The sequence below is a fragment of the Triturus cristatus genome, chromosome 2_2, assembly GCF_964204655.1.
Source record: "Triturus cristatus chromosome 2_2, aTriCri1.1, whole genome shotgun sequence".
NCBI classification, from domain to species: Eukaryota; Metazoa; Chordata; class Amphibia; order Caudata; family Salamandridae; genus Triturus; species Triturus cristatus.
This window is the reverse complement of record NC_140582.1, coordinates 1,258,987,501-1,259,015,339: the sequence shown is the minus strand read 5'-3', so window position 1 is coordinate 1,259,015,339 and position 27,839 is coordinate 1,258,987,501.

The following is a 27,839-nucleotide window of genomic DNA, read 5'->3' as shown; positions in this document are numbered from 1 at the left end:
GTTAACAACTGCCAGATGATGAATACAGGCCCCAGCTAGGCCCGCAAAATACAAGGGTTCGCCCTCCTGTAACGAAAGCTAGAAGGAAGTTGGCACGGAAACTGCAAATACAAAGACAGAGTTTATTAACCCTTAAGGGTGGTCCTACAACCTACACAACACTCTTCAGTATTGCATAGAGTAGCACAAAGAACTTGCGTACACGGTCCCCTTTTATACACAACAGAGGGGCTCATAAGTGGGTGGATACAACATAGAGCAAAATTCATTACCATTTATGGACATTTTCTATACAGGATCAATATGTGGGTGGAGTTAACAATTTCCTGAGCCCGCGAAAACATGGTCAAACAAGGACTAACTGATAACAGATGCGGTCAAGTCTGGGCATGCGCCAGACGGACAAAGGAGCTATTTATAGACTGTTACTAGGCAGATTACAAGAGCAACTAGCGAAAAGGTAGGACTCTTCTCGTGCAAAGCACGTGGAGACATGACAATACAAAATGGAGTCCGGACATTAGTCAACATAAGACAAGAAACATGTTTTGACTTTAGAGAATTCATGTCTTCAGTGAATGCTTAATCATATCCTTCAAAAGAACCACGGTCCACCACCACCAGCAACAGGCTGCACGAAGAAGCTGGAACAAGATCACAGCCAAACAACTCACCGCATCCCTGAGCCAGCACCCTCCCGCCAGCTCACCGAACCCCAGCCGAGCCGCCGACAACCTCACGAAATGGATCTCCACCTGCGCGGACGAGCTCGCCCCTCTGAGGACCCCACCCAGCAGACCCGGAAGCAAGAAGGAACCGTGGTTCACCGACGAACTCAAGAGCTCCAAGAAGAACTGCCGAGCCCTCGAGAAAGCCTGGAGAAGAGACCCAACGCCGGACAACATGACTACCCTCAAGCTCGCCACCCGAACGCACCATCAACTGATCCACGCCACCAAGAAAACAGCATTCAAGGACCGGCTGGACAACAACGCACACAACAGCAAGGAACTCTTCAACATCGTCAGAGAGCTCTCCAACCCCAACGCCGGAACCAACGACATCACCCCATCGCAAGACCTCTGCAACTCCCTCGCCTCCTACTTCCACAACAAGATCGCTGACATACACAACAGCTTCAGAACACAACCAACGCTCCCCACGACCAAACCAATGCCCCCCACCACCACCCTCAACGCCTGGACACCGATCAACCTCGAAGACACCATCAGCACGATGAACTCCATCCACTCCGGATCCCCAACCGACCCCTGGCCTCACCACATCTTCAACAAGGCCGACGCTGTCATCGCACCCCACCTGCGGGACATCATCAACACCTCCCTCGACACCGCCACCTTCCCTGAGAGCTGGAAGCACGCCGAACTCAGCGCTCTACTAAAGAAACCAACGGCGGACCCCACCGAACTCAAGAACTACCGCCCCATCTCGCTCCTCCCGTTTCCAGCCAAAGTCATCGAGAAGACCATCAACAAGCAACTGGCAGCCTTCCTCGAGACGACTGGGTCCCTCGACCCTTCCCAGTCAGGCTTCCGGGCCAACCACAGCACCGAGACCGCCCTCATCGCTGCCACCGACGACATCCGAACCCTGCTGGACAACGGAGAAACAGCGGCCCTCATCCTCCTGGACCTCTCCGCGGCATTCGACACTGTCTGCCACCGCACCCTAGTGCAGCGCCTCAGCAACGTCCGGATCGAGGAGAAGGCACTGGAATGGATCATCTCCTTCCTCACCGGAAGGACACAGAGAGTCCGCCTGCCCCCGTTCAGATCAGAAGCCACGGAAGTCATCTGCGGCGTCCCTCAGGGCTCCTCGCTCAGCCCCACCCTCTTCAATGTCTACATGAGCCCCCTTGCGGCCATCGCACGCCAACACAACCTGAACATCATCTCCTACGCCGATGACACCCAGCTGATCCTCTCCCTGACCAACGACCCCGCCACCGCCAGAGCCAACCTACACGAAGGGATGAAAAACGTGGCCGAGTGGATGACGGCCAGCCGCCTGAAACTGAACACAGACAAGATGGAAGTCCTCATCCTGGGCTCCTCACCCTCCGCCTGGGACGACTCCTGGTGGCCCCCCGCCCTGGGCAACGCACCCAAACCGACAGACCACGCACGCAACCTGGGCTTCATCCTGGACTCCTCCCTCTCCATGACCAGACAAGTCAACGCCGTCTCCTCATCCTGTTTCAACATCCTGCGCATGCTACGTAAGATCTTCCGGTGGATCCCCACCGAGACCAGGAAAACGGTCACCCAGGCCCTCGTCACCAGTCGACTGGACTATGGCAACGCCCTCTACGCCGGTACCACCGCCAAGCTCCAGAAGAGACTCCAGCGGATCCAGAACGCCTCGGCGAGACTCATCCTCGACGTCCCCAGATGAACTCACATCTCCAGACACCTGAGAGACCTGCACTGGCTCCCGATCAACAAAAAAATCACCTTCCGGCTCCTCACCCACGCACACAAAGCCCTACACAACCAAGGCCGACCTACCTCAACAGCCGCCTCAACTTCTACGTTCCCAAACGCCACCTCCGCTCGACCAGTCACGCCCTCGCAGCCGTCCCCCGCATCCACAGAGCGACAACAGGAGGAAGATCCTTCTCCCACCTGGCCGCCAAGACTTGGAACGCCCTCCCCACCGACCTACGCCTGACCCAAGACCACCTCTCCTTCAGGAAGAAGCTCAAGACCTGGTTGTTCGAGCAGTAGCGGACCCCCCCCTGTAGCGCCTTGAGACCCTCCGGGTGAGTAGTGCGCTTTATAAATGCCTATGATTGATTGATTGATTGATTGATTGATTGATTGATTGATTGATTGATTGATTGATATCGCCGTTTTAGTTTTCAACAGAAGACCCTTTCAGCATTTACTGAAGACATTCGGCTTATTAGGATAATCATCATATATGTCGATTTTCATCATCTCTTCCACCTCCTTGTTTAAGTGTTTCTGATAGGTGACTTTGGCAATAGCTTTCTTATCAGGAATACAAAATGACACACACAAAGAACAGAGTAAAGGACCACATTGAACACAGATGCAGCAGGAAAACAAAACTGCTACAATAATACAGAGACCAGTTAAAACTTTCCATCCCCATGTAGTGATCAATGACCAAAACCATCCAGAAAAGGTCCAAGTGCCATTTTCTGTATGAATCTCAGCTGCGATTTTATGCAATTTATTAATAGCGTTATAGACTGATGGCGTGTGGTCAGGAATAAATACACAACAACTACTTCCAATAATTCTACATGCTCCACCTCTGTCTGCTAACATAACATCTAATACCATACGATTCTGTAACGCAACAATTCTAGTGATTTGTAATTCTTCCGTAAGATTCCCAAGAGCAGCAGCAGCTTGATTTGTTACATCCTCTACAACTCTCATTAATCGTCGAACCTTCCTACTATTTAGAGCAGCTCCAACAAAGAAAAACAATCCTAAGTTAAAATCAACATACTGCTGTAAGCTAGTGTCAGTTTGGTCAACATCATCAATAGATAGACAACGTTTATACCTATTTACAGTTACATTGTTCAATAACTTCAAGTCTTTATGATAGGATGCAGGCGCTAAGAATACAGGGGGTAATAAGAACGCTACATAACATACTCCGGGCCAGCCGGCTGGTAAGCGATAATAACCCTTATTCCCACATACGAGCTTGTGCCACTTGAATTACAAATTTTTCATTTCCGACAATGTCTCTAGTGTTCGTGAAGATGTAGGGGATTGATTCATTATCTGGTCGATATTCTTCCCACTCCCATATTGTCCCATTCGCTTGTGGATAGCCTTATTTATCTTGATGACATTCCCTATTAAGTATAAAAAGTAGTCGTCCCACGGTAGGTTTTCGTGTGGCAAAAAGCAAAGTATACCATGCTCTACAAGAGCCATTATGAGAGAAAGGAAGAGGTATAAACGGCGTTCCTCCTTTCTTCTGATGAGCTGGCATCATACCACATATCCAACAGTTCGTAGCATTTGTAGCAACATGGGTATGATGCAACATCTGGATAAAAGTATTATTCAAATAAGACTGACGATGCTTAAATTCTTGATACGGAAGGGTGTAAAAGTAGTGCTCCTCAGGCACTGGAGTAGTCAAAACAAGCAACTCACGGGCAGGAGTCACATCCTCAACAAACCACGTGGTTATACCAACAATAGCTACAATGATAATAAAACTTGTCGCACAAAAAGTCTTCTTCTTCTCCATTTTGTAGTAAAAGTCAATATCTTCCTGAAACTAAAAGGTTGTCAGAACTCTTCCCCTTAGGCAGCCGTTGATTTCTTCACCAGCGGGCCAAGACGGGTGTCACTACACTAATGCAGGGCTGATCCCCCCCCCTTGCCTCATTGGCTCTCCGTTCCACTAACCTAAGGGCTGTTCTGACAACGTCTCCTGATACAAAAAGAAATCACTTCCTCGGTCTGAGATGATATCTTCTTCCTCCAGGGATCGCTTGGTCCGGAAAGAGCTCCTCAGTGTCGTTCGGTTCCACAGCACGGCCTTTCTCTGAAGTCAGAATTTCTCGATGGTCGGTCAATACAGCAGGCTCCACTAATCCAGGTGGCACTTTACGACAGTGCAAGGAGTGGATCCAGTTCTTCCGATTGGAGACTCGCACAGCTGTCCTTGTTGCGAGCAAGACTTGCTCAGGACCAACCCATCTCGGCTCCAGACTGTTCGTCCTTTCAAACACCTTGATCATAACATGGTCTCCAGGCCGGAGGTTATGTCCTTCACCTGTGGACCGATCAGGGAGCGCTTCTCTAACCTGTTGATGAATAGAAACCAAATTATCCGTCAACTGCGCCAGATAATCATTCATCATTACACAAGGTACATCATACACTGACTTCGGTTTCGGTGGACCCCAAATATTCATTGGGCGTCCGAACACGATCTCATATGGCGTGAGACCGGTCCGAGAATGCGGTATCGATCTAATTGACAATAATGCCAGCAGTAAAGCGTCTGGCCAAGTCAAAGAAGTCGAAGCTTGGATCTTAGCGATCTTAAGCTTCAAAATACCGTTATATTTCTCAACCAATCCCGCAGACTGAGGGTGAAACACTGCATGAAATTTCTGGGTAATTCCCAGTCCTTTCAGGACATACTTGATAATGTCTGCTATAAAATGAGCTCCGTTATCACTCCACAACAATCTACAAACACCATATCGAGGGAAGAACTCCTTCAATAGCATCTTGGCTGTAGTCATTGCAGTATTGTCTTTCGTAGGGTATGCCTCAACCCATTTACTGAAGGCACAAACCACTACTAGAACATACTTCAGATTGTTACAGCGCTCAAGCTGGATGTAATCCATCTGTAAAACCTCAAAGGGTGCAGTAGGTGTTGCAAATCCTCCTGCTGGAGTTCGTGTACCCTTTCCTGGGTTATACTTCAGGCAAATCATGCAAGTCTGCACTACCCTCTTTGCCGTACTAGCGATCTCCGGATGCTCCCAAACTCGTGTGAGTAATTTTACAATTGCGGAAGCTCCGACATGCGCTAGTCCATGTGCCATCTGAACCATAGGTTGTACGAAAGCTGTGGGTAACTTCCATTTATCCATCTGCTTATTGCTCCAACACCCTTCATCATCTAATTCTCCATCATTGGACCATTGCTCCCGTTCCTTATCGGAAGCGGTCCTCTGTATCTCCAGCACTTCTCTCCTAGCATCGTGCCATCTTTCTGCCTGTGACTTCACAACATACATTGCAGTAGAGTCAGGCTGCATCGCAGTCTCTCGTGCCACCCGGTCTGCCAAAGCATTCCCTTCTCCAATCTTATCAACCACCTTTTTATGGGCACTACATTTAACTATAGCAATCTTCTTTGGATATGTTAATGCAGTCAAAAGGTTGTGAACTAACTCTCCATACATTATCTGCGCTCCATGTGACGTTAGAAACCCTCTCTCCTTCCAGAGTAGGCCAAAGTCGTGCGCTACTCCGAAGGCATAGCGGCTATCTGTATAAACATTCACACACAATCCTGCACTGAGCTCACATGCTCGTGTTAATGCTATCAGTTCCGCTGCTTGAGCTGATTTCTGCGGTATGCGTGCTGTCTCCACTATTGTTTGTAATGTGGTAATTGCATACGCTGCTGAAGTCGTACCATCTGGTAGCTTCAGGCATGATCCGTCCACCCATAGTTCTCCATCAACATCTGTAAAGGGGGTATCCTGGAGATCAATACGACCCTTTGTCTGTTCCTCAGTCACAATAATAGAGTCATGTGCTTTTCGTGCTTCAGACTGAGTTTCTGGGAACGGCAACAATGTGGCTGGATTTAACGTTGCACACCTCTTTAACGTAATATGAGGAGCCAAAAGCGTCAATTCATATCCCGTTAAACGAGCACTGGTCAAATGCTGCGTCTTTGTCTGATTAAGCAGGGCGTCAACAGCATGGGGAACTAATACCAACAGCTTATGGAATAACACAATTCCCTCGCTTTGGCGTATTGACACAGCTGTCGCCGCAACCGAGCGAAAACAACCAGGCAATACTCGGGCAACAGGATCAAGTACGGCCGAAAAATATGCACAAGGGCGCTGCTTGTCGCCGTGCATCTGCACTAAAACTGATAATGCACATCCATCCCTCTCATGTACATACAATGTAAAAGGCTTCGTATAATCAGGGGTACCTAACACTGGTGCTGAGCAAAGGGCTTGTCGCAATTGCTGAAAGGCAATTTCACAACTATTTGACCAGGGAAGAGGAATTGGGGTATCTTTTGTCAAAAGTGCTAACAATGGCTTAACTATGTGTGAAAACTCCAATATCCATTGCCTACAAAAAGAAGCAAGACCCAAAAATGCACGCACGTCCTTCTGTGTGGAAGGTACTGGCGTGTCCAAAATTGCTTGAATACGATCTGGTGTGAGTGCACGCCCTTCCTTAGACAAAAGGTGACCCAGGTGTGTCACCTTTGGTCTACAAAATTGCAATTTCTTCTTCGACACTTTGTGATTGTGAGATGCCAAAAAGGAAAGCAAGGATAACGTGCACTTCTCACACAGCTCAGAAGTGTCGGCCGCCAACAAGATGTCGTCGACATATTGTATAAGGGCTACACCATCAGGCAGAACAAAGGAATCCAATTGTCTTTTCAATGCTTGACTGTAAATGCTAGGACTCTCTGTATAACCCTGAGGGACTCTACAAAATCTGTAGGACCGATTATTCAAAGTGAAGCCGAAAAGATACCGGCTATCAGGATGAATAGGAATCAAAAAGAAAGCATTATTCAAATCGATAACCGAGAATGTGGTCGCCGTTGGCGGGACCAAAGTAAGCAATGTTGTGATATCAGAAACCACTGGATACTGAGGTATCACTATCTTATTCACCTCCCTTAAGTCAATAATAAAACGATAAACCCTAGTATCGGTATCTTTCTTCAAAATGGGTAAAATAGGACTGTTGCAGACATTGTATGGAACTTCCTCCACTACTCCCACCTTGATCAAATCCTGCACAATCTGTATGAGTGCCTCCTCCCCCTCCTGGGAAATACGATATTGAGGGAGGCGTGGTAACACAGCACCCTCCTGGACACTAATGTGGACAGGCGGAATCACCATCTGTCCCACATCAGTATCCGAAGTGGGCCACAAAGTACGAGGGAGAGAAGCTAATACAGTATCCTCTGCAACCACACACATACGTTCTGTCATAGGGTGATTGTCATTTAATATCACACGTACTCCAGTAGGGGATCAGCGGATCATAGCTCTGAAGTGCTTAAGCATATCAAGACCCATAATGTTGTCAGGCGTGTTCGGGGCAAGCAAAAAACGGGCAGGGTGCAGAAAGTTGGTCAACATGAAATGCAAGGGGTTGGGATAGAGGGCTTCGAGAGAGTGTACCATCAAACCCTACCGATGTAACCATTAAGCCAGATGGGGGAGCCCTCGGAACCAATTGTTTGGACAGCGCACTGCGAGTAGCTCCCGTATCAACTAGGAACCGATCAGTAGAACCCAGCACTTCAACTGATTCCAACCCCCACCCAACGCAATCCTACGCATGCTGCGAATCATGGTACCCAGAGCGGTCATTCCCAGACATTTGATACTGATTGTGCCGATCAAACACATTAGGTCTATCTCATTGCTGCACGGTAGGCTCAAAGCGAGCACGATCATTGGAATTCCCTCTAAAATTCGAAAAGCCCCCTCTACCTCTCGGCGGTCCCTGACCACGTCCCTGACGGGGTGCATATAATACCGGACAATCCCTGGCCCAATGACCCAACTGTTTGCAATACGCACATTGATTTCTATTAACATCCGACCGACCCGAAGGGGGACCAGAAAATCCTCCTCTACCTCTATCAACACCCCGACGAGGCGGACCATACACTTGTGCTAACATCACCTTAGTTTTCAAATCTTTCGATTTCTTCTCCTCATGCCCCTTCGCTTCTTGTTCCTGACGCTCATAATACTGAGCCATAGTCAGGAGGGATGCCGGAGACGAGGTGGACCAAGAACTTTCACTCGCTTTTAATCGAGCTGCTATTCCCGGTAATAAATTCGCCACATATTTATCAACAAAAAGATGTCGACCCGTATCATCCGTAAGTGACTGACCACTGAAATCATGAAATGTTTCCTCAAAACGCGTAAAGAAGTCTGAAACTGATTCATCAGCCTTCTGTTTACACGAGGCTAACATATTCCAGTCAATCTTTTTAGGGGGGATAATCGTTTTCAACTTAGTCAGGATAGCAGCAGGAAGATCTAAAATAAGCTGGGGCGGTTTTTGCGCGGGCTTTCTCTCCCTATCCTCATCCTCAATCTCAGACCATTTGGCCTTAAAAACGGCTTGATCATCCACCTTCCGCACAGATCGCCACATATCCGGCGGTAAAATGAGCCCAAAGAACAAATCTATATCTGCTAAAGTCATAGTACAAGAATTCAAGACCCCTTCGACCTCTTCGTAAAAGGCCGCTGGATTCTTGCGGGGGTCAGGCAATGCATTCTTCAATGCCATAACATCAGTTCCATGCCAGGGAGTATAAACCCAATTATACACAAAATATCCCCTAGCATCGGGGGAAGAAATGTCTGAACTAGTTCCCGCTCCTTTAGGAGGAACATACAAAGGTGCCGCCTCTCGCATCGGTTTAGCATGCACTAGTTCACTCTTATCTGAATGGGAGGTAGACGACTGTTTCCCGCCGACATGTGGATTGGATTGCTCCTCCTCCCCTGTCTTTTGGCGCGCTTTCTCTTTAAGTTCAAGCATCGCGTCCCGCAATGTAAACAGCCGTCGGACCGCATCGGGTACCTTAGAGGGAGAAAAAACACCGTTACGTAATGCTTTAGAATCTAATACTATATCATCAGGCTCAAAAACATCAGAATATTTCCGAAAGGCAGTAACCACTTCATCAGAAAAAGTTTCAACAAAATATAACTTTTCCCTATTCTGCCAACTGTCCAAAGATGCCAATAATTCAGTAAGAGATAGCTTGCCCTTAAGCGCACGAAAAGAAATTTTCCGAAGCTCACCCATACGATCAGCTGATAACATGGACCGCGTGTCTACCTTATCCGAAACCGATCCAGAATCCTGTGACCTCGGGGCAGACGCGCCAACATAAGGGGGTGGAGAGCGATCTAATAAATGAAAATCATCTTCAAGATTAGTAAGGACAGGATAAAGTGGCTGGCGGACAGCATATTGACCCGATACTTGCAGCCTACGCTCTTTCTCTTGTCTCTCCGCCAGTTCTCTTTCCTCCCAACGCTTCGCTTCCTGCGCTCTCACATGATCATTTTTCCGTTGCTCTTTATCAATCAGCGCTTTCTCACGTTTCTCCCGCTCACGCACTTCCTTCACCCATAACCGTACACATTCAAACATGTCTTGCCGAGCACGCCGTTTACACATACACTGTTCCACATACTCAATCTTACGCATATCAAACGATCCATACAAAGGCCATCGTAACTCAGGATCCTTTTTGGTGTATTTCCTCCACACTGTGCTGTACATTATAGAGGAAAGACCATGCTTCACATACATATCCCTATTAGGAGTCCCCTCTGGGGGGGCTGGAGCAGATTCCTCGAGTTTTAACCGGTTTCCAAAGCAGCAGCACCACTTACGAAGTGCGCTAAAAGCAGGCATGCTCAAAAATAATGCAAAATATGCAGTATTATCAAAAATGGCACTTAAACGTTGCGCCGTTCAAATTTAACCAACTCCGGAGAAATATCTCCACGTTACCTGCCTATATGTGTTGCAACGCATATATTCCCACAGTAATCAATACAAAATATGACCGGTCATCACAAATCAAACTCAAATAGCCAACCCAGGCTTCAAAACTCGGAGCAAGTACCGTACAACGGTTCTTACCAATCAATGGCGTCCAGATTCCAACTGCCAAGTTCCAAAATTCGCCCAAGCGGCTATCACGCGGCAAACCGACAGAAGAGGTCTCAGTCGAGGACCGGCGCCACCCAGGTGGTCAGCTCGGAAGGGAGGAAAGAAACCTCGGGATGCCAGGACTAAAAGACGCCGCTGGCAGTGATCACATCCCCGGCCAAATTCCTCACCTTCGTCACGACCAGTCCTTCGAGCATCCGAGTCGCCGATGAGCCCCACGTGACGGGCGCCAATTGATGAATACAGGCCCCAGCTAGGCCCGCAAAATACAAGGGTTCGCCCTCCTGTAACGAAAGCTAGAAGGAAGTTGGCACGGAAACTGCAAATACAAAGACAGAGTTTATTAACCCTTAAGGGTGGTCCTGAAACCTACACAACACTCTTCAGTATTGCATAGAGTAGCACAAAGAACTTGCGTACACGGTCCCCTTTTATACACAACAGAGGGGCTCATAAGTGGGTGGATACAACATAGAGCAAAATTCATTACCATTTATGGACATTTTCGATACAGGATCAATATGTGGGTGGAGTTAACAATTTCCTGAGCCCGCGAAAACATGGTCAAACAAGGACTAACTGATAACAGATGCGGTCAAGTCTGGGCATGCGCCAGACGGACAAAGGAGCTATTTATAGACTGTTACTAGGCAGATTACAAGAGCAACTAGCGAAAAGGTAGGACTCTTCTCGTGCAAAGCACTTGGAGACATGACAATACAAAATGGAGTCCGGACATTAGTCAACATAAGACAAGAAACATGTTTTGACTGTAGAGAATTCATGTCTTCAGTGAATGCTTAATCATATCGCCGTTTTAGTTTTCAACACAGAGAATGGTCTGTTCTGACATTGCTAGCATTGGTCACTTGGTACATTTCACCAAGTATAATCTGCCCAGGTTCCACAAGATCATATTAGTCCCTGAATGCCCAAGACTCTACTCCATTTATTAAAGGCTGTTTTATTTGCCCAGATTACTGGGACTCACAAAGCGGGACATATCCATGCCCCCATCACAGAAACGCACAGCCTGAGTTGGAACTCTGACTAGGTCTGAGTCCATCTCAGAACCCTACTACACCTTTATTCTGAACATTGCCACCACCTATTGTAGCTGCACTAGAGGGAACAGTTGCCTTAGGGGCAATGGTGGCTGGAGTAGATTCTTTGGACTTGGTGCAGTCACTGGTCCAGTGAGTTTTCTGTTTACAGATTTTGCACCAAGGTTTCTTTTGGCCATTTCCCTTGTTAGACTGTAACTCCCCATTTGAAGAAGATTTTTGGGGCCCTTGAGAAGACTTCTGGTCTTTACCCATCACTCCACCCTTTTCAGAGTTCTTAGCATCTTGCTTCTTTGGGTCACCACCTTGGTTCTGTACCTTCTGCCTCACCCTGGTTCTGAGCCATTTGTCTGCCTTCTTTCCCAATTCTTGGGGAGAGGTCAGATCAGAGTCTACCAGGTACTGGCAACAGCTGATTTTGACAGTTTTAAAATATCTTCTCCCTCATTATCAGATTGTACAATCCTATGAAGTCACACACTTTACTTCCCAATAACCAACCTTCCAGAGCCTTAGCAGCACAGTCAACAAAGTCGACCCAGTCTTGAATTTGTGCTTTTTGGGTGTCTCTGAACTTTAGCCTGTATTGCTCAGTGGTTAGGCCAAACCCATCTATTAGTGAACTTTTCAAGAACTGGTAATCATCAGCATCCTCTTCTCTTACAGTGAGGAGTTTATCTCTACCTTTGTCTGCAAAGGAGAGCCATAAGATTGCTGCCCACTGACCTTGAGGGACCTTCTGTACTTTACAGACCCTCTCCAAGGCAGTTATCCATTTGTGGATGTCATCCCCACTCTGGAAGGGAGGGACAATCTTACTTAGGTTTCTTTGGTCATAAAACCTCTCCCAATCTCTAAGAAATTGCTGCCACCAAGGGACTCTAGTCCCTCATTTTTACTAGCTCTGTAGAGCTCTAGGGCTTCCCTATCTAGGGCCATCTGCTGCTTTCTGAGGTTGAACTTGTCTTGCTCATACTTCAGCAGTCTCTCTCTCTCTTCTCCTGAGAGGTTTCCCTCCCTCTGTGAGAAGAAACAGAGATCCCTACAGATGAGTTATACTGGACAGATCCCCTTGAAAGAGATCTATCCCTTCTAGCCCTACTTTCAACTCTTCCTGGAGGAACAAAGAGGGGAGCATTGTTGTCATCCTCCTCATCCTCATCCAGGGGAGCTGGGTTCACCAGATCCTGATCATTGTCATCAGTCTGGTCAGCATTAGAGGTGGGGTCAGGAGAGTTTCCACCCCTAGACCCACCCTCAGCTGCTGCCCCACCCACTCTGCCTACCCCACCAGACCCACTAGGTCCTGGGAGATCATCCAGCTTGAGTATCTTTATGAGATGCTGGGTGATTGGGCTTTTGCCTGTCTTCAGCTTCCTAATGGAACATAAGGCCCTACGCTGTGCAAAGGAGAGATCCTCATATCTATAGGTGAGAAGCTCACTGGCTTCTGGCAGAGACCCACTGGTTCCTGGCTGATTAGACATTACTAATGTGGTGTGGTGTATTGCACTACCTACACTAGTGTGGCCTACTAAACGCTCTTGAGTTGTAGAAAGGGTGTGCTATCCCTTAACACACAACTCTAAGTTCAGTAGAACTTACTGTATACTAAACATGATATTATATGTACCTAAGATACCTTTAGTGGTTTTCAGTTGATCAATTCAATTGAGATTATCCGCTAAAACAATAGCAAGCTGGAATCCCACCAGCTGCACACCAATGTGAGAAGTTGGCCTGATATATGCTGTCCACTAGTTATAGTGGGCACCCTGTATCAGTCCAAACAACCCCTTATGGTGAATAGGTTAAAGACAACCTTTATTGAAAGCTATCCTCGTGGTAGCAATGGAGAGCAGCCTTCAGGCTAAGTTTTGAAGGAATGTAAAGCAGATTGTTTTACCAGTCTATAATCTCTTGAATGACCAAATGAAAGGATAACCACACCAGGTATATATTTAAAATATATGTATTTAAGATAAAACATACCCCTCTAGTCTCTTTATGAGACTGGAGTTCGAAGTACTTAATTTACAAGTTAGCCATCAACAGTAATAGCATAAATACACGTTTGGGCCCTAGGGGCGTACCAAACCATATACCAATAAATTGGTATATGAACCACGACTGAACTAGATACAAGGCCTAGAGCCTGTAGAATCGCTGGGACCCCAAGGAACCACACAAGGTAGTGACACAGGGGACCCACTGGGGCCGTGGGCAGTGTGTGAACACAGCCGCGGGTTCCCGTTAGCTTCTATGTCGAGGTTGGATATTTAAAGATTAGGGACACTTAGAAATGAGTCAGGACCAAACCCTTTTGGACTTAGGAAGTTCTAGGGCTAACACCCACGGGAGCATCAAAGTACTTGTGTTACCTCACCCAGGGAAGCCGGGTGAATAGGTGTCTTTTGGTGTTGGTGAAGAAGTGCTGCTGCCGTGAAGAGGAGAAGTGTCCGAAGTGATCCAAGCCTGGATCTAGGATGGAAGGAACCTGAAAGCAGGGGGGACAGAGTCTGGGTCACTTACCAGTGACCAAGGGCACGATTGACCAATGCCCACAGATGTCGGGTGCTTCAGGTGAGTTGACAAGTGTCTTGACTCTTCAGCCATGAGGTCCAGGAGGCACTGATGATGACCAGGAGATGGATTCTAGCTGGCCTACAAAGTCTGTCGAGTGCTGCAGTGTCAGCGACCAGATTGGACCCAACAAGCCTTGGCAACGGCAAGTCACCGGGAATCAGAGAAAGAGCCGTGGTGCAGACCAGCAAGGTCTGGGGGACTCACCCAGCAAGGGTAAGTTGGGGCATTTCTGAAGCAACCAGCAAAGCCCAATTAGAAGAGGAGTTGCCTTCGTGGGAACCTACTAACCCATGGGCTAGCGATCGTGAAGGAGCCTCAAGTGGTCACACTTGAAACTGGCCCACGGGTCACTCGTGGAGTGGAAGCCAGCAATCTTCATTGCAGGAGATGCTCAAGCTCGGGGCTACTCAAAGCCCAAACCACAACTTCGAGCAAGACCAGGAAGATGATGTTGCTGTAAAAGTTCTCGGTGTCCAGGGGTCACGGTTCCACATCACCCACGATAGCCACGGACCTCAGCTTTGCTGTGGAGTCAGGGTAGCCTCGGGGAAGTCTTCAAATCTAAATCTGGTGATGCAAAGACTTCGGCGTCCGGCGGGAGCTTCAGCAATGCAGACTGGTCAGTTGCTTCTTTGGTGCCTGCCAAGCAGGGGAGTCAATCCTTGACCCCAAGGGAGATTTCTTCAGTCTTCTAAGCAAAGTAGAACGTCAAAGGTCCCGGATATATATTGAAGTGTCGTCCAGGGTAATCTAAAGTCGCAAGGACTAGGTTCCCATACTTATACTAAGTTTGGAGGTTGGGTATACTCTAGGGACCCACCTATGGGAGGTTTTGGAAAGAGGGGTGGTTACACCCATTTCCTTTGTCCAGTTTTGCACAAGAGAAGCGGAGGTAGCCCCTGCAACCGGTTTGAACTGTTCTATGCACAGGGACACCAAGTGTGCCCCCTTTGCAGGACTTCAAAGCACCAGAGAGTGCTCCTGCCCAGCCCCAATACACATCTGCCTGTCTGGGGAGGTGGTTACACCTCACTGGGACAGGAAACTTATTGTCCAGGCCTCCCCTTCCAGAGTTTCGGTCAGCAGCAGGAGGCTAGAACCCCTCTAGAAGGGTGGAATGCTACCCCCACCACCAGATCTGGTGGGGGGGGGTAGTATTCCAAAGCGTTTGACACCAAACACGACATGTTTCCGAGCAGCACCCCCACATCTGCGGATCCACCTCATCAATCCTAGGCCCAAGGCCATGTCTTTCTCAGAGGCAGCCAGTCTAATCACGACAATGCCAAAGAGGAGTGATGTTGAAATCGACTTATCGTTATCGCAAAGTAGTTACCAATCAATGCAGAAAAATAAGATAGGTGGGCAACAACAGCAGCAACAACCACCAATAGAAGTAGTTCCTCCCAAATTAGGGGCAGTTCAGGAGAACACGCTTCCCGTTAAGGAAGAAGAGCAAGCCACTCTTTCAGAACATCCATTGTCTTCCAGATCCCCAGCAAGGAAAAGGAGGGTTAGTCCATCAACTTCCTCTCCAAGCCCCCCCTTCTGATGATATAGATGCCACTTGGATCACGCCGCAGAGAATTAGTCACGCCCACAAGACAAGGCTGGCGTAAAGGAAGGTTCCGGAAAGCCTTGGATTTAAGGAGGTAGATGTAGAGGAAGAGGATGATGATGAGCCAGTCATCATGGATGTTAGCCCCGCCCCAGTAGAGACCGACATTACCCCATCCCAAATTGCGGTGAGGGATGTGGCACGGACACCACCAACACAGATACCAACAACACCACCTCCAGCTGACATATTTACAAAGTCCCAGCAGCGACCTACATCCACCACAACTACCTCAGTAGAAGTAGGTACTGCAGAGAGTCAAACGTCGCACCCATCTACCAGTTCATCCGACATTGCAAGTGGCACTGAAATTCGTAAATATCAGCAGTGATATTACGTATATCCTTGCTTCCACTCTTCTGGTTAGTAATACAAATAACTACATAAGTGTGGCGTTGTTAACAAGCTGTTAGTTCGTATATAGCAGACATGCTGGAATCGTGAACATTCTGAGTGTTGGTAAGGCAACCTACTTGTATTGTAACTGTATTTATATTGCGCTTATTACCACTGATGAGGAGTTGAAATGCTATGCGGTGAGTAGAACTCTTCTCCGGAACCCAAAGGATTAGTGGTGGATTAGTATAGGGAAATATATACGTTGATAATTTGAACGGTGATCATGTGAGTCTATTAGTTTGATTGAATAGGCTAAAGGAAAGACAGAGGAGTTAAGAGACTAGTAAATGTTATTGGGAGACCATAGTAGTAAAATGAGGTTTGAGATGAGTCAAAGAAGGGATAGAGGAGGGAAGAGTCTAGAAAGTATTATTTTGGAGATCATAGAAGTAAAATGATGTTTGAGCTGAGTCAAAGATGGGAGATTGGGAATGTATGAGGGAACAGTCTAGAAAGGGTTATTGGAAGGCCACAGAAGTAAAATGACGTTTGAGTCTAGAGAGGTTATCAGGAAGCCTGGGCATAAAACTCCACTTGCGCACTTTGCGGAGTATAGGCAACTCCGTGCTGAACTTGGAGTTGACGATATACTCCGCATCTGCAACAAAGCGGAGTTTTTTTGTGTTGGTGAACCAGAAATGCTTTTTTGCGCATGTGGGAGCAACTTACCGGGTGCCCGCAATCGCTGACGAGATTTTTGAGCCATTCGCGAGAGCCACGAGATTTGCTTGGTGGCCGCATGGTCCCGCAAGAATTTGCGGTCGACAACTCGTCATTCGAGGGCGCCAGCGGAGTTCCGGTGGGGTTTTGTGAAGAACGCAATCCTGAACATGCGGGATCTACCACGACTGCCATTTGGAGAAGGTTCTCTCCCCGAGCAGCATCCAAACCTTTTTGAAATGACGATTTGGGGTAAAAAAAAACTCCTCAAATTGACATTTGGCTATACTTTTTTCTGCAAGAAGTCCTCCTTTTTCTTTTTTACTTTTTTTTTCAAAAGGAAGGAAGTGCCCCAGAATCTCCAACATACTGTTCCTGTCCAGCAGGCTCCTTCCAGTGCTTTGTCCATCTCATGTTCACTTTCATTTGAATTTGGAGCTGAAAGGACCACTATTTGTGTCTGCTGCATAATATATCATTGAATTTGAGGAGTTTGAATTTGAAATTTCACAAGCAACTTGGAAAACTGGTGTTGTTTGTTTGATTGGGACCATGCACCTCAATTTATTTGTACTTTTGATTGATTTTTCTAAATTTATTGTGGTGGGTGGCCTGTAGCTTCAGTAGGAGCCGAGTTGTTTCTTTGTAAGTAATGTTTCTTCTTTTATAAAGGAAACGTATTGCACAGTTCACTACATTTTCTCCATGTTTTGAAATCAATTTGCAAAATTTATTTAATTCACTATGTAGCCCAGTAGTCTGCCAATAGGCCTTGCAGCCAGTAGGCCCAGAGCTACTCATGGTTGCACAAAACAACTGTTTCTGTTGAATTGAAACATAATTTTGGCCATGTATAGCATTGGATTAAAATACAAAATGTGTTTTTTATGGTATTTCACTTTATTGAATGTGTGTTACATTAAATACCTTTGTTGGATGTGTGTGGTTGTAAGTTGCAAACATTTTTAGCCCTCTGGACTTTTGTTTTTGGCATTGTTGCATTAAAGATGTGTTGTTTAGCATGCCTCCTTTGTCTGACCAGTGTGTGAGTGTGTTTGTAATAGTAGGCCAGGATTTGCCTTCGCTGAGCCTCCCCATGTGGCCAGGGGCCATTTTGTAAAGTCTGTGTCCATAGCCCTGCTTGAGTTAATTTTTTTCCAGGCCTCCTGCTTGTTTTTGTGACCATGTATCTAGTGGCCATTTTGTGAAGGCAGCCAGTGTGCTTTTGTCATAGGTCTGCATGTCTTCTCTTTGTTCTCAAATGCCTTTTTCTTGCTTGTTCTTGTTGTTGATGATGACCAAGTAGCACTGGCTGGCAGCCATTTTATGCATTCAGCCAGTGTGCCTCTTTGCCACATGCTTGTATGGATGGTTGATCGATGCGATAATAGCAGCTTAATAAATTAATAATTAGACGCTTGAGGGTAATTTTTTTTTTTACTTATTTATAATTATTATTATTTTGTATTTGTTTTATTTTTTGTTTTTGTTTATTTTAATTTCTTTTTCATTGTAATTTCTACATTTTTCAAATGTGTTCAATTTTGTCTTTTATATATTTATTTTTTTAACATTTTTTCAAGTTTAAAAAAAAATCTATTTCTTTTTCAGTTTTTTTTTCCCAGTTTCAAAGTAACATGGTTTAGCAATTAGCATCAATGAACCATTGTTATGATGTGCACAACAGTATTCATTGGCTAGAGATTGTTCCATTTTGATTTGTCAGCTGCAGCTCCCTGAGTGCGGCATCCCACGTGATACACAAAGCCAAACCGTAACATTTGGATTTTTGTTGTTGTTCTTCTTTCCTATCCTTCCTGAGTGTACTGTGCAGTACACCATGAAAGCCCTTGTTGTTGTCAAAGTCTCACAAATGTTTACACTGTATTGTTATTTTTTTTAATAACAGAGGGAACACTAGAAAGTGTGACTACACATTAGATTAGATTATAATTGTTTGTACTAGTAATTGAACAACAACAATGCTACGTTTCACTGATTTATTCTGTTTATTTTATTTTGAAAGTTTTATATAGCGCAAACATGACCACCGAGGGTATCAGAGCGCTTTACAGTTTATACATCAGGCAGAATACAAGCAATCAAAACAGCATCAACAAAAAAACCCGACAGATTAACAGTCTAAAAATTGACCGAACATTCTTGTAAGCCCAGCAGCTAGGCCGCAAATCTACGTTTTTGGCCCCAAATCAGATGGGGGGGCCCAGCAGAGGCAAGAATTTCTTCATCAGGAGCCCTTTGACCTCTTTTTTGAAGAGGGCCGTGGAGGAATTCACCCTGACTTCGGGGGGAAGGGAGTTCCAGATCCTTGGTGCCATACCTAAGAAAGCTCGATTATATGTCTTCTTTTTCTTACATTTTTGTGGTTTGATTAAAAGGGTGCTGGCGCTTCTGGAGGCTCTTGAACCACATGAGAGCTCCAGTTTCTGAGCGAGGTACAGTGGAGTCTTGAAGTGTATGGCTTTATGTGCCATGCATGACATTTTTAACTGTATCCGCGCTTCATAGGGAAGCCAGTGCAGGGCCAGCAAGTCCGCAGAGATATGGTTGAATCTGATAGTGCCCGTTATGAGCCTAGCAGCAGAATTGAGGGTAACCCTAAGAGGAGCTGTCTTTACTCTAGGCAATCCGCAAAGCGTTGCACTACCATAGTCCAACTTGGAGATCACTAGTCCTTTCACCGCCACCTTTAGGTCCTGAGCCGGTCGATAGGGTTTGAGTTTCCTCAAGATACTGAGGGGCAGATTTACAATAATTGGCGCATCCCTGCATATCAGCAGGGATGCACCAGTTATTGTGCGTCACGGCTCCGTCACCATGGATGCGCCGCATTCTAAATGCGGCGCACCATGGGGCAAAAACGGACAGATGCGTGATGCATCTGTGCCGTAAAGGCAGAGCATTGCTGGAGTTGCGTCGCAAGCGTGACGCAGCTCCAGCAAGGCTCTGGGGTGCCCTATCTTTACAATGCTGCGTCAATCCTGACCCCTGCTTCAAGCAGGCGCAGGGTTTTGACGCAGCATGGGTACAAAAGTGACTGAAAGAAATCTTATAGATTTCACTCAGCCACTTTTAGGAGGCGTTTCTGCGATGGAATGCCCCCCCCCCCCTGCACAGCAACGCCTACTTCTGGCGCAGGGCTTTACAACGTGACACATCTCCCAGATGCGTCACATTGTAAATACCCCGCAGCATGGCGCTGGTTTTGCGCCTCCGCTGCATCACAAAAGTGACTCAACGGCGGCGTAAAAGAGGCGCAAGGGGCTTGTAAATCTGCCCCTGAGTTGCTAGTTAGCTCCTTTGGTATGGGAGCTGATGTGCTTCGACATGTTCAGGCTTTTATCTAGAATGATACCGAGAGAAGATGCTGAATCAACAAGGAGAGGTCTGCAGTTTAGAGCCGTAAGTTGATTCAGCCATTGTTCCAAGACCGAGGAATGCTTGTGGGGTGAGATTAGGAGGAATTCAGTTTTTAAAGCATTTAGCTTCAGGTGGTTACATATCAGCCAGCTTTGTGTTTCCAGCAGGATTGAATTGAGGGATTGAATGTCCTCAGGGGTGGCAATCTTCAGGAATAGTTTGGTATCATCCGCGTACATGTGATAGTGAATGCTGGATGATTTCAGAATTTCTGTCAGAGTCTCCATAAACAGGTTGAAGAGCGTGGGGGACCCCAGCGTGACCGGTGCAGGATGGGAAAAGGATTGGTTCACCTTGAAGCTTTGGGATCTATTATGAAGGAACAAAGAGAACCAGTTAAGTACGGGCCCAGACAGCCCCATCCTGCGTTTCAGGAGGTCATTTAGGCTATAGTGTTTGACAGTATCGAATGCTGACGAGAGGTCAAGAAGGATCAGAAGGCACGACTCATTATGGTACAATATTCTTAGCGCATCATCAACAATGTGCGTTAATGCGGACTCTGTACTATGACCCAGGCAGAAACCAGATTGATATTGGTCTAAAGTTGAAAGTGTTCAATATGGGAATAGAGTTAGGCGAGCACACATTTCTCCAGGAGCTTTGTTAAGGCAGGAATGATAGAAATTGAGCGAAAGTTATGATCGTCAGTGGGATCCGCGGATGGTTTCTTTAAAATCGGGGTCACTTGAACCGATTTAAGGCAATCATGACTTGCACCTGGCTGAAGTGAAGCATTGACGATCGTATTCCAGAGTGTCAGTAAGGAGGTTCTAACCTCCGGTAAAAGGTTCGCTGGCAAAGGGTCATTGTAGTGATTGGAAGGTTTCAACGGCCCCAGCATCCAAGGTTTAGAACAAACTCCAGGATGAGTTATTTTTCGGCAGGTAGGGCAGGTAGGGCTCCACAGGGTCAGTGAGATCTAGGCCTGGGGGATGGAGGGCGATCAGAGTGTGAGAAGTTGGCCTGATATATGCTGTCCACTAGTTATAGTGGGCACCCTGTATCAGTCCAAACAATCCCTTATGGTGAATAGGTTAAAGACAACCTTTATTGAAACCTATCCTAGTGGTAGCTATGGAGAGCAGCCTTCAGGCTAAGTCTTGAAGGAATGTAAAGCAGCTTGTTTACCAGTCTATAATCTCTTGAATGACCAAATGAAAGGACAACCACGCCAGGAATATATTTAAAATATATGTATTTAAGATAAAACACATCCCTCTAGACTATTTATGAGACTGGAGTTCGAAGTACTTAATTTACAAGTTCGCAATCAACAGTAATAGCACAAATACACGTTTGGGCCCTAGGGGCGTACCAAACGATATACCAATAAAGTGATATATGAACCACGACTGAACTAGACACAAGGCCTAGAGCCTGTAGGATCGCTGGGACCCCAAGGAACCACCCAAGGTAGTGACACAGGGGACCCAAGGGGGCCGTGTGCAGTGTATGAACACAGCCGTGGGTTCCCGTTATCTTCTATGAGCAATGTCGCGGTTGGAAATGTAAAGATTTCGGACACTTAGAAATGAGTCAGGACCAAACCCTTTTGGACTTGTGAAGTTCTAAGGCTAACACCGATGGGAGCACTCGAGTACTCTTGTTACCTCACCCAGGGAAGCCCGTTGCATAGGTGTCTTTTGGTGTCGGGTCGCGTCGTCGATTTCAATGGGAACTGGCGAAGAAGTGCTGCTGCCGTGAAGAGGAGAAGTGTCTGAAGTGATCCAAGCCTGGACCTAGGATGGAAGGAACCTGAAAACAGAGAGGACAGAGTCCAGGTCACTTACCAGTGCCCTGCTTACCAGTGACCAAGGGCACGATTGACCAATGCCCACAGATGTCGGGTGCTTCAGGTGAGTTGACGGGTGTCTTGACTATTCAGCCATGAGGTCCAGGAGGTGCCGATGACAACAAGGAGCTGGATTCAACCTGTGCCATTAAGTTTGTCAAGTGCTGCGGTGTTGGCGACCAGATTGGAACCAATAAGCCTTGGCAACGGCAAGTCACTGAGAATCAGAGAAAGGACGGCGGTGCAGACCAGCAAGGTCTGGGGGACTCACCCAGCAAGGGTAAGATGGGGCACATCTGGAGCAACCAGGAAAGTCGAATCAGAAGAGGAGTTGCCTTCGTGGGGACCTAGTAGCCAATGGGCTAGCAATCACGAAGGAGCCTCAAGCGTTCGCACTTGAAACTGGCCCACGGGTCACTCTTGGAGTGGAGGCCAGCAATCTTCAGTGCAGGAGATGCTCATGGCCAGTGCTACGAGGAGCACAAAGCACAACTTCAAGGAAGACCAGGTAGATGATGTTGCTGCAAAAGTTCACGCTGTCCAGGGGTCACAGTTCCACTTCACCCACGAAAGCCACGGGTCTCAGCTTTGCTGTGGACGCAGGGTAGCCTCGGGGAAGTCTGGATATATACCTCTGGTGATGCAAAGACTTTGGCGTCCAGTGGGAGCTTCAGCGATGCAGACTGGTCAGTTGCTTCTTTGGTGCCTGCCAAGCAGGGGAGTCACTCCTTGACCCCAAGGGAGATTTATTCAGTCTTCTAAGCAAAGTAGAACATCAAAGGTCCAGGATATATATTGCAGAGTTTTGTCCAGGGTAATCTAAAGTCGCAAGGACTGGGTTCCCATACTTATACTAAGTTTGGGGGTTGGACATACTCTAGGGACCCACCTATGGGTGGGCTTGGAAAGAGGGGTGGTTACACCCATTTCCTTTGTCCAGTTTCACACCAGAGCAGGGGCAGGTAGCCCCTGCAACCGGTTTGAACTAGACTATGCACAGGGACATCAAGTGTGCCCCCAGGGCAGGATTTCAAAGCACCAGAGAGTGCTCTCGCCCAACCCCAATACACATCTGCGTGTCTGGGGAGGTGGATACACTTCCCTGGGACAGGAAACCTATTGTCCAGGCCTCCCCTGCCGGAGTTTCGGTCAGCAGTAGGAGGCCAGACCCGTGTCTGTGGCAGAGGCATCCATTTTGTGATGCCAGGGCTGTAGAAAGTCCTACCGGGTTTAGCCAGTGTGAACATGTCTCTCCCTCAAGAAGGGTGGAATGCTACCCCCGCCACCAAAACTGGTTGGGGGGGTAGTATTCCAAAGCGTTTGACACCAAACACGTCATGTTTCCGTGCAGCCATCCCAAAGTTAGCATTTACCTCAAGGTTATAATGCACTTAAGAGTATATGGTCAGGCTGCACCACAAACAGCCGCAGAGAAGGTACTCCGAACACTGCAGAGGGGCTCTGCTCAGGCAGGGGCACACTCTCACATAAAAAACAAGCACTTTGCCTTCAGGATTGTTAAGGCCTGCCATAGGAGTGACTTATAGGTTTTTTATGTGTGTGCAATGGTAGTGATATAGGTAGCCTTTACCACTGAAAGGGGTGCAAGCATCACCTTACCCAGACTGCAGTAGCAGACCTGTGGTGTCATTTTGGAGTGCTTCCCAGGGGTGGCATAATATATGCTTCAGCCCCTGGTAGGCCTCTGAGGTACCTATGCCCTAGGTACATAGTATACCATATACTAGGGGCTTATAAGGCACTCCAGAATCCAATTAGAAATGTACCTAATGCACATGGAAAACATTTTAGAGGGAAAGTAGCTAGGCTGGTGTCCTGATTAGCAGGGCCACAGCCAGATAAAGGTCGAAAAATAGTGAAACACCAGCAAAAAGTGGGGATACCCATGTGAAGCAGATCCTACTCTCCTACACAAACCCCCCAAACGCAGGGACATTAAACTAACCTTGACCAGTTGAGTCTTCATTTTCTAAGTGGAAATACCTAGAGAGTCCATCTGCATTGTCATGGTTACTCCCAGGTCTATGTTCCACTGTACAGTCCATCCCCTGTAGGGAAATGGACCACCTAAGCAGTTTGGGGTTTTCACCCTTCATTTGTTTTTGCCATAAGTGGGGCTTATGGTCTATCTGAACTAGGAAGTGAGTACCAAACAAGTATGGCCTTAACTTCTTCAGAGCCCAAACCACAGCAAAGGCCTCCCTCTCAATGGCTGACCAACATTTCTCTCTGGGGGTCAGCCTTCTGCTTATGAAAGCTACTGGCTGATCCTGACCTTCATCATTCAATTGTGACAGTACAGCCCCTACCCCCAATTCAGATGCATCTGTTTGGACAATGAACTTCTTGGAGTAGTCAGGACTTTGCAGAATTGGAGCAGTGCAAATGGCCTGCTTCAGGTCATCAAATGCCTTTTGACATCTACCTGTCCACTTAACCTTTTAGGGTATCTTTTTAGAAGTTAAGTCATTCAGGGGTGTTACTGTTGATCCATACCCCTTGACAAATCTCATATAGTACCCAGTCAGGCCTAAGAAGGCTCTCACCTGAGTCTGGGTAGTTGGAGCAACCTAGTCCATTATGGTCTGGATTTTGCTCTGTAATGGTTGAACCTGGCCTCCACCTACAAGGTGGCTCAAGTACACAACCTGACTCTGCCCTATCTGGCACTTAGTAGCCTTGATAGTTAGGCCTGCTTTTTGCAGGGCCTCCAAACATTCCTCGGGTGGACCAGGTGATCCTCCCAGGTGGAGCAAAAGAAAGCAATATCATCTAGATGTGCTACACTATAGTCTTCCAGGCCTGTAAGGACTTGATTCACCAACCTTTGGAAAGTGGCAGGTACAGTCTTCGAACCAAAGGGCATTACCACAAACTGATAGTGCCCACTAGGGGTAGAAAATGCTGTCTTTGGCTTTGCATCATCAGCTAGTCTGATTTGCCAGTTGTCAGCTGTCAGGTCAAATGTGCTTAGAAACTTCACTGAGGCCAAAGCATCTATTAGCTCATCTGCCCTGGGGATGGGATGGGCATCAGTCCTAGTGACTGCATTGAGACCCCTGTAGTCTACACAAAACATAATTTCTCCTTTGCCATCTGTGGTGTGAGGTTTAGGTACCAGGACTACTGGACTTGCCCAAGGGCTAACTGAGGGTTCAATCACACCTAAATCCAACATCTTTTGGACTTCTGTCCTTATACAGTCCCTGACATGGTCAGTTTGCCTGTAGATCTTATTCTTCACAGGTAGACTGTCCCCAGTGTTCACTTCATGAGTGCAACAGGTGGTCTGTCTTGGAGTCAGAGAAAACATATATCTGAACTGGCTGAGAAAGTTTCTGCATTCAGTTTGCTGCTGGGCATTGAGGCTGCCTGCCAAGGTTACACCATCAACTGACTCATCATCAGGGTTCTGAGAAAGCAGGTCAGGGAGTGGGTCACTCTCTTGCTCCTGTCCCTCATCAGTAGCCATGAGCAAGCCCATGTCTGCCCTGTCAACATATGGTTTACGTCTGTTGACATGAAGTACCCTGTGGGGGCTCCTAAGGTTCCAAGGTCTACCAAGTATGTAACATCCCTTTTCTGCTCAACAATTGTATGGGGGCTACTCCATTTGCCCTGGAGGGCTGCTGGTGACACAGGCTCCAACACTCACACTTTCTGTCCTGTCTGGTAAACAGTCAGTACAGCCTTTTGGTCATGCCAGGCTTTTTGCTGTCCCTGGCTAGCCTCAAGGCTTTTGGTTGCCTTTTTCATATACTCAGCCACCCTGGAGCGGAGCCCAAGTACATAGTCCACTATGTCTTGCTTTGGGGGCTTGAGAGGTAACTCCCATCCTTCCTTCACCAAACACAATGGACCCCTGACAGGGTGACCAAACAAAAGTTCAAAAGGGCTGTAACCAACCCCCTTTTGAGGCACCTCGCTGTATGCCAATAAAAGGCAGGGCAAGAGTATGTCCCATCTTCGCCTAAGCTTTTCTGGGAGTCCTTTAACCATGCCCTTTAAGGTTTTGTTGAACCTTTCAACTAAACCATTGCATTATGGGTGACAGGGTGTGTTGAACTTGTAGTTCACTCCACACTCCTTCCACATAGCAGTCAAGTAACTAGACATGAAGTTTGCACCCCTGTCGGATACTACCTCCTTAGGAAAGCCTACTCTTGAGAATACACCCAAGAGAGCTCTTGCCACCACAGGTGCTGTAGTGGTCCTTAGGGGAATTGCCTCTGGGTACCTGGTGGCATGATCCACCACCACCAGTATAAATCTGTGCCCAGATGCTGTTTGAGGATCCATGGGACCAACATTGTCAATCCCAACCCTCTCAAAGGGAACCCCCACCACAGGTAGTGGTTTCAAGGGGGCCTTTCTGGTTCCACCTGCCTTGCCACTGGCTTGGCAGGTCACATAGGAGCGACACAAATCCTTAGTGTCTTCAGACATGTGGGGCCAGTGACAGTGAGGGACAATTCTGTCCCAAGTCTTGTTCTGGCCCATGTGTCCTGCTAGGGGAATATCATGGGCTAGTGTCAATAGGAAGCCTCTAAGCTTCAAAGGTATAACCAACCTCCTGGCTGCACCACGTTTGTGGTCTCTACTCTCTGAGTAAAGGAGTCCATCATCCCAATAAACTTTATGGGTGCCACTAGCATTCCCAGCATCCTCATCAGCAGCTTGCTTTCTGAGGGGTTCAAGAGAGGGGCAGATTTTCTGCTCCTGGCTCAGTTCAGACCTCGAAGGGCCCCCTGTCCCTAAGAACTCAACCTGGTCAGGTTCAAGCTCCTCTGGGACAGTTCCTTCTTCAGGCTCAAGATCATCTTCCTGAGGAGACTGATCAGCATTCTGAGTCAGGTGGGAAGGCTCTGCCTTAACCCTACTGCTCCTCCTCTTGTGAGGCACCTGGCCCATGTTTCCAGAATCTAGGGCCTGTCCAGCTTTAGACATGTTGGCCTGTGACCTAGTCACAGCAAAGACATGAGCAGGGATCCCTAACATTTCTGCATGTGTCCTGAGCTCCACTTCAGCCCAAGCTGAAGTATCTAGATCATTGCCAAGCAAGCACTGTACTGGCAGGTCTGCACTTACCACAACCTTCTAAAGGCCAGTTACCCCTCCCCAGGAGAAGTTAACAACTGCCAGAGAATGGTCTGTACTGACATTGCTAGCATTGGTCACATGGTACATTTCACCAAGTATAATCTGCCCAGGTTCCACAAGATTGTATTAGTCCCTGAATGCCCAAGCCTCTACTCCATTTATTAAAGGCTGTTGTCTGTATTTGCCCAGATTTCTGGGACTCACAAAGGGGGACATATCCATGCCCCCATCACAAACACGCACAGCCTGAGTTGGAACTCTGACTAGGCCAGAGTCCATCTCAGAACCCAGGGCCAACCCTACTACACCCTTATTCGGAACATTGCCACCACCTATTGTAGCTGCACTAGAGGGAACAGTTGCCTTAGGGGCAATGGTGGCTGGAGTAGATTCTTTGGACTTGGTGCAGTCACTGGTCCAGTGAGTTTTCTGTTTACAGATTTTGCACCAAGGTTTCTTTTGGCCTTTTCCCTTGTTAGACTGTGACTCCCCATTTGAAGAAGATTTTTGGGGCCCTTGAGAAGTCTTCTGGTCTTTACCCTTCACCCCACCCTTGTCAGAGTTCTTAGCATCTTGCTTCTTTGGGTCACCACATTGGTTCTGTACCTTCTGCCTCACCCTGATTCTGACCCATTTGTCTGCCTTCTTTCCCAATTCTTGGGAGAGGTCAGATCAGA